Below are 8746 nucleotides of genomic sequence, written 5' to 3'. Positions count from 1 at the left end.
GCCCCGGCTTGGCTAGACCTCTTTCATGAGGAGGCCTGGAGGAAGTGTGTCTGTGTGTGCACACACCTGTGTGCCGTATCCAGCTGGCTCCACGCGTGCCCTGAGTCGCAGACTGATGACGACGTGTGGGTGACGCTAGGACTTTCGGTGTGTTTGAGTGTGCCGTCATTTTGTCACCGCGCCATTGTTTCTGGGGAATGACATAATGTGTGACATCTTCCAGGAGACCCTGTTAGATTCCATAGTGACCCTGGGTGTGTGGGTGTGGGTGTGTGTTCATTTTCCAGGAGTGCCACAGCTGACAGTGGTGCGGCACTCCGGTTGTCTCTGGATCTCTCTGTGTGTAGCATTAGTGAGGCCTGTGGTCATCGTGTGATTGTTTCTATGTGACTGCCTCACTTGGTGTGTCACATTTTACTCAGCGGCTCCAGGCCCCCCTGACATACCATGTCTGTGGCTGGACTCTGCATTCATCTCTTGTGAATCAATCAAGGTCGCGTTCATTTCCTGTTGCCACTGTGAAACAGCACCACAAACGTGGTGGTTTAAAACAACACAGATGTATTCTCTCACTCTTCTGGAGGTCAGAGTGCCAAGTCAGTTTCACTGGGCCAAAGTCCAGGTGTCGGCAGGGCTGGTTCCTTCGGGAAGCTGTAGGGGAGAGGCGGTTCCCTTGCGTTCTGCAGCTTCTGGGGACTGCCTGCATCCCTTGGCTCATGGCCCCTTCCTTGTGCCTACAACCCTGTGCTTCCATCTGGACGTCTACTCTGACCTCCTGCCTCCCTCTTAGGAGGACCCTGTGATTACATTGGGTCCACCCAGGATAATCTCATCTCAAGATCCTTAACCTCATCATGTGTGCAAAGTCCCTTTATTTTTTTATTTATTTTATTTTTTTATCCTCACCCGAGGACATTTTTCCATTTTTTGCACAGATAGAGTGGGAGGGAGAGAGAGGAAGAGAGAGAGAGAGAGAGAAACATCGACGTGAAAGAGGCACATCGAGTGGCTGCCACCCGCACGACCAACCAGGGCCGGGGACAAACTGCAACCGAGGTACATGCCCTTAGCGGAAACGAACCCAGGTCTCTCCGGACCGCAGGCTGATGCTCTAACCGCTGAGCCAAACCGGCCAGGGCGCAAAGTCCCTTTACCATGTAAAGTGACATCACAGATTCCAGGGATTAGGATGAGGATATCATTGGAAATCTTTATTCAGCTTACCCCAGGCTTCAATCAGAGAATCAACATTATTGACCTTCAGGAAGGGCAGATGGATGTACAGTGGGGACAGCAAGGACAAGCTGGAGCCCCGGAGGGAGGACAGAACCCCGTCAGTCCCCATCACCTCCACCCCTGAAAAAAGGGTTGCCCTTTGGGAGAAGCTGATGACCTTGGTCCCATTGTAGTGGTCTTCATGAGTGACTATATGTTCCTGTGATGGCGATGTTTTTCTTTCGTCTGGGGACCTCAACTGGGCCCTTGGGTCTTTGTGTGTCTCGGCACTTGTGAACATCTTTCTGGGAGGCACTGTTGGGTCCGTGAATGGCTGAGTGTACGTGTGTGAAGATGCGTACACACAGCCATGCACACCCACTTCCGGGCCAGCTCTGACCGGGTGACCTGTATTCACTTGGCCCTCCTGACTTCGGTGGCCATGCATCTTGGTGCGTCTCTGTGACCATGTACCTGCGTTTCTGACCCTGTCTCTGGGCTATGATGTCCCTAGAGCTGCCTGACTTGGAAGGTTTATGGGCTTCCTGTGACTGCCATGACAAATGACCACTAACTCGGTGACTAAAAAACATAAATGTATTCTCTCATGGTTTTGGAGGCCAGAAGTCCCAAATCAAGGTGTGGGTAGGGCCACACTCTCTCCAAAGGCTCTAGGGGACAATTCTTTTTTTTTTTTTTATTTACTTATTTATTTTTAATCCTCACCTGAGGATATGTTTTTGTTAATTTTTTTTTTTTATCCTCACCAGAGGACCTTTTTGCATTTATCTTCAGATAGAGCGGGAGGGAGGGAGAAAGAGAGAGAGAGAAACATCGATGTAAGATACATCTACTGGTTGCCACCCACACGGCCCCAACTGGGCCCGGGACAAACCGCAACTCAGGTACGTGCCCTTAGCAGGAACCGAACCCAGGACTCTGGTCTGCAGGCTGACACTCTAACTGCTGAGCCAAACTGGCCAGGGCTGTTTTTGTTGATTTTCAGAGAGAGAGAGAGAAAAACATCAATCAGTTGCCTCCCACACACACCCTGACCAGGGATCAAACCTGCAACCTAGGTATGTGCCCTGACCTAGAATCAAACCCGGGATGACGCTCCAACCAACTGAGCCTCTGGGCTAGGGCTAGGAGAATTATTTCTCTCCTGCCAGTTTCTGATGGTTCCAACCCTTTCTCAGCCTGTGGCTGCATCGCTCCAATCTCTGTCTCCGTCTTCACACGGCCTTCTCCTCTGTGGTCTGTGTCTCCTCTTCTGTCTCTGATAAAGACACTTATCATTGGGTTTAGGGTTCACCTGAGTAATTCAAGATGATCCCATCTCAAGATCCTTATCTTTTTTTATTTTTTAGAGAGAGGAAGGAAGAGGGAGAGAGAAACACCAAAGTGAGAGAGAAACACTGATCAGTTGCCTCCTGCATGAGCCCTGACAGGGAATTGAACCTGCGACCTTTTGTGTACAAGATGACGCTCCAACCAACTAAGCCACACCAGCCGGGGGCAAGATCCTTATCTTAATTACATCTGCAAAGACCCCTTTTCAAAATAAGGTCACATTCACAGGTTCTGGGGACATATCTTTGTGGGGGGCCACCATCGAACCCACTACAGAGGGTGACTGTTGGGCCCTGCAAACCTGTGTGTGAGAACTTCCCGCGTGGTAATCCTACCACACGGGTGAGGTCTTGTGCAATGACTGTCTCTCCTGCAGAACTGAGCTCCCGAGGGCAGTGCAGGGCCTCCTTTGCGGCTGCTGCCCTTCCCACAGCCGCCAGCACACCGCCTGGCACGGAGCAGACGCTTGAGAAGTCACGGCGAAATAAACATCAATCTCTCCCCACTGCATTCGGGTGTCTGCGATTCTCTGTAGTGGAGACCGGTCCCCTGTCATACTGTGTGACCAATTTGAGGATATGAACAGAAATGCAAATATTAGCAGCTACTGACTGACCAGGGAGGGCGTCCATATTCCAGATGAGAAAACTGAGGCTGAGAGCAAGTCTTTTGTCCAAGCCCCAGTTTGCTGCCTTCGGGACCCATGCTCATTATCATTGGGCCCTCCTGCCTCTCAGGAAGGTTGTATGTGGTTGTGTCTATTATTTTCAGTGTGTGCATGCGAAAGTACAAGCAGATGCACACATGTGAGCTACTGGAAAAGGTGTAAATAACAGCCGGGCGTGTCAGCACTGGAGTCAGAACTGAGTTCAAGTCCTGCCTCCTGGCTCCCAGCTGTGTGACCTTGATCAGGTGACTTTACAGCTCTGAACCTCATTGCCTCATCTATAAAAATGAAGACACAATAATAGCATCTACCTTGTAGTGTTGTTGTGAGGATTAAACTTGAATGAATTGTGTCTAGTGCTTATAACTGGGCATGGTTCTGAGAAAGAAGTTGATACATAGGAATTGCTGTTCTTATCGTCTGGGAATTGTCTTTTGAGGACACAGAGGGGAAAAAGTAGAGATGATGGGACCTAGTCTTTGTTCTGATTGGAAAATGGGATAATAAGGCCCAATCTAGGTGTACATGTTATAACAAAATGTGTACATCCTGCTGTCAAAACAAAAACTAAAAATATTGTGACTTAAATGAGATGGACATTAATTTTTCTCTCGTGTAAAGACCTAGTTTACAGCCAGGCCTGAAATAGTAGCTTGATAATGTCAAATACCCAGGTTTCTTCTACCTTGTTCTTCTGTCTTCACCTCAAACTTCCTTCCACCATGTGGTCCAAAATGGCTGCTCCAGTTCCCACCATCACATCCACATTCCAACCATTGGGAAGAAGAAAAAAGAAAGTCAGTCGTATGCCCCTTTATGGCTACAACCCAGAAGTCATACCCATCACATTTTATTGGCTAAAATTTAGTCATGGGGCTATGTCTATCACGAAGGAGGCTGGGAAATGTAGTTTTATCTGGGCAACATGTACTCAGCTAAAAGTACATGAGGTTCCGCTAAAAAATAGAAAAGGGGAGCCCTGGCCGGTTTGGAGCAGTTAGAGCATCGGCCCACGGACCAGAGAGACCCAGGTTTGGTTCCCACTAAGGGCACGTACCTCAGTTGCAGTTTGTCCCCGTCCCCACCAGGGCCGTGTGGGTGGCAGCCGCTCAATGTGTTTCTCTCATATCGATGTTTCTCTCTCTTTCTTCCTCCCTCCCTCCCTCCCGCTCTATCTGAAGATAAATGCAAAAATGTCCTCAGGTGAGGATAAAAAACAAAAAAGGGAGAGATAGTTATTGAGAGACAACAGTGTATCTGTCACACCAGGGCTCTGCCACCAAATGGCTATGTGACCCTTGGGCAAAGTGACTTGACTGCCCTGAACCTTCATTTCCTCATCTGAAATAATATTCACCTTTCAGTGTTGATGGGCTGATGAGCATTTAATGAGACTATAGGTACCAAGTGCTTAGCACAGGACCTGGCCATTATCACCTGGAATGTGTGTTAGGAGTTTCCTTGTACCTGTGGGTCCGGGCTGTAGGTGATAAGCTTGTTTGTTTGTGAGAAACTAGCCCCAGGTTCAAGAGCTGAACCCAGCACTGACCTTGGTTAAGTTACTTCTCTAAAACAAAGAATCTGGCTTCTCCACACATGGAAATCCCCTCTCTGCCTTCAGACCTTGGGACTGGGCGTGTATCCTTCCACACCCACCCCCCTCCCCCCAGAGAAAGGCAGACTCCAAGGAAGGGGGAGGAGGTTCATATTTAGGGTCTCCAGCCCCCCAGCCCTAGCAGAATTAAGCACCCATCCTTAACCAATGCCACCAAGACAGTTCTCATCTGTGACGGCTATAGCTTTCTAAAGCTAGAAGTTGTATTTTCAATGCATTTCTCAGGGGGCCCCAACACTTGTTGCAAAGTTTCACTTGTTATCAGCACCCTGGGTAAACCCAGACACTCAGTCAGAGAATGTCTCTTCCAGGTGTATGCATCACTACAAGTCTTAAATGTTGGCATGTTAAAAAACAAAAAACCATTTTAAGAGCCTTGGAGCTAAACTGAACACATCTGCTGGTTAGGTATGTTGCAGACCCGTGTAAGCCACCACTCATTTTATTTATGTATTTATTTTTTAATTTATTTTTTTTCTTTATTGATTTGAGAGAGAGAGAGGAAGGAAGAGGGAGAGATAGAAACATCCATGAGAGAGAACATCGACTGGCCGCCTCCTGCACGCCCCCCACTGGGGATCAGGCTTACAACCGGGGCATGTGCCCTGACCAGGAATCGAACTGGCGACCTCTTGGTGCATGGGTCAACGCTCAGCCGCCGAGCCACACCAGCAGGACCATTTTATTTTATTTTTTAAATATGCCCTGGCCAGTTTGGCTCGACGGTTGGAGCGTTGGCCTGCAGACCAGAGAGACCTAGGTTCATTTCCCTCTAAGGGCATGTACTTCAGTTGCCGTTTGTCCCTGGCCCCAGTTGGGGTTGTGTGGGTGGCAGCCACTCGATGTGTCCCTTTCACATCGATGTTTCTCTCTCTCTCTTCCTTTCTCTCCCTCCCACTCTATCACGTGGATGTTTCTCTCTCTCTTCCTCCTTCTCTCCCTCCCACTCTATCTGAAGATAAATGCAAAAGGAATGTTCTCAGGTGAGGATAAAAAATATATATAGCCCTAGCCAGTTTGGCTCAGAGGTTAGAGCATCAGCCCGTGGACCAGAGAGTCCCGGGTTCGGTTTCCGCTAGGGGCACGTACCTTGGCTGCAGTTTGTCCCCGGCCGGGGTTGGGGTCGTGTGGGTGGCAGCCACTTGATGTGTCTCTCTCACATCGATGTTTCTCTCTCTCTCTCCCTTGCCCTCTGTCTGAGGATCAATGCAAGAATGTCCTAGGGTGAGTATAAAAAATATATATATATACGTTTTGGTTGCCCTGACCGGTTTTGCTCAGCGGTTAGAGCATCAGCCCAAGGACCAGGGAGTCACGGTTCGATTTTGGTCAAGGCACACGCCTCCAGTTGCAGTTTGGCCCCCAGCCCTGGTCCGGGTCATGCAGGAGGCAACCAATTGATGTCTCTCTATCACATCAATGTTTTTTTCTCTTGCTCTCTCTCTCTCCCTCCCACTCTATCTGAAAATAAATGGAAAAATATCCTCAGGTGAGGATTAAAATGTGTCTGTGTGTGTGTGTGTTCACTGATTTTAGAGAGAAGGCAGGAGAGGGAGACAGAAATATCCATTGGTTGCCTCCTGCACACCCCCTGCTGGAGATCAAGCCCAGAATCTAATTACAGGAAATATCAGACAAACACAAATCTAGAGGGACATCTTACAAAGGAACTGGCCTGTAATGTTAAAAAATGTCAACTTCACCTGGCCAGCATGGATCAGTGGACTGAGTGTCCTCCCATGGACTGAGGGGTCCTGGTTCCATTCCCAGTCAGGGCACATGCACAGGTTTCAGGCTTGATCCCCAGTAGGGGGCGTGCAGGAGGCAGCACATAGATATTTCTACCTCTCTCTCCCTTCCTCTCTAAAAAAAAAAGTCAGTATCAATAGAAACATTTTCTGCCCTTGCTGGTTTGGCTCAGCGGTAAGAGCGTCGTCCCGCGAACCAGAGTTTTGGTTCGGTTCCCAATAAGGGCACGTACCTCGGTTGCAGTTTGTCCCCCACCCCGGTTGGAGTCCTGTGGGTGGCAACCAGTGGATGTGTCTCTCTGACATCGATGTTTCTCTCTCTCTTCCCCCCTCTCTTCCTCCCACTCTATCTGAAGATAAATGCAAAAATGTCCTCAGGTGAGGATTTAAAAAAAACACATTTTCTTTTTTTTTTTTTTAATCCTCACCCGAGGACATTTTTCCATCTTCTATTCAGGTAGAGTGGAAGGGAGAGAGAGGAAGAGAGAGAGAGAGAGAAACATCGATGTGAAAGGAACACATCGAGTGGCTGCCACCCGCACAACCAACCAGGGCCGGGGACAAACTGCAACCGAGGTACGCGCCCTTAGCGGGAACCGAACCCGGGTCTCTCAGGACCGCAGGCCGACACTCTAACCGCTGAGCCAAACCGGCCAGGGCAAAAAAACACATTTTCTTAAAAAATGTCAACTTTATGAACCACAAAGGAGGGCCGAGTAACTGTATCAGACATGATCTCAGATTGGATACTGGACTGGAAAAAATGTTTTGCTAAAAAGGATAGTTTGGGGACAGCAGGTGATTTGCCTATAGACTGTGTTATATGCCAGTGTTGTATCACCGTGAAATGTTCTGCTTTTGGTAACTGTACTGTGACTGTGTAAGAGAATGTCCATAAACGTGGAAATGCACACCAAAGTGTTCAGATGCAAAGGGGCATAATGTCTGAAACACTCTCCAATGGTTGGGGGGTGGAGAAGAGAGAAAGGGCCGGTGGTAAAGCAAATAGGCAAACTTAACAATTGATGAACGTGGATGAAGGGTATACAGAAGCCTTGGTCTTATTCTTGCAATTTTTCTGTAAGTTTAAAATGATTCGAAAAAAATGATTGCAAATTAAAAGTAATGGTTCTAAGGCTCTGTGTTTCTGAGAGTATCCAGTCTGTGCTTGCACCTGTGGTCAGTTTGGGGCGCTGGGAGGGTGAATTTGCTGTTTTAGACACTACCTTGGGTAATCCTGGCTGGTTTGGCTGAGTGGTTAGAGCGTCAGCCTACGGTCCAGAGAGACCTGGGTTCGGTTCCCGCTAAGGGCACGTACCTCGGTTGCAGTTTGTCCCCAGCCCTGGTTGGGTTGTGTGGGTGGCAGCCACTCGATGTGTCCCTTCCACGTCAATGTTTCTCTTTCTCTCTCTCTCTCTCACCCCCCCCCCCACTCTATCTGAACAAAATATCAAAAAATGTCCTTGGGCGAGGATAAAAAAAAATTCAATAGACACTGCCTTGGGATGTGACCATGGACCTGGGGTGTGGCCAGAGTCTCAGAGGCGTGGTTGGAATGAGGGGCAGGCCATATCCTGCGGGGAGTTCAGAACCTCGGGGTGTGGCCAGATTCTCAGAAGTGTGGCTAGAGTTTGGGTCATGGCTAGAGCGTGGGTCAAGGCCTGAGAAACTCCGTTCCCAAGGGAGGAATTAAGTCTGTACTTAGAGCGCCCTCTTGCGGCTACTGTGGGGTTTGGCCTGCCTTTTAAAATTAAATTAAATTAATTTATTTTTATTTATTTATTATTTATTTTATTTTTTGGTACGTGCCCCTAGCGGGAACCGAACCCAGGACTCTGGTCCGCAGGCCGACGCTCCAACCGCTGAGCCAAACCGGCCAGGGAAAATTTATTTATACACATTCTTTGACAAACACTGTATACATTTGAGTGCCTCTCCCCTTTCTATCCTCCAGAAGAGAGGCCTGAATATAGAAGTGGTCGTAGATTGTTGGGTATCATATTTTCCTACCCCCTTTTTATTTGCAGCTTTATTATTATTATTATTATTATTTGTAATCCTCACCCGAGGACATTTTTGCATTTATCTTCAGACAGAGCAAGAGGGAGAGAGGGAGGAAGAGAGAGAGAGCAACATCGACGTGAAAGG

This window comes from Molossus molossus, unplaced genomic scaffold, assembly GCF_014108415.1.
Source record: "Molossus molossus isolate mMolMol1 unplaced genomic scaffold, mMolMol1.p scaffold_m16_p_21, whole genome shotgun sequence".
NCBI lineage: Eukaryota > Metazoa > Chordata > Mammalia > Chiroptera > Molossidae > Molossus > Molossus molossus.
Note: the sequence above shows the minus strand (reverse complement) of the source record.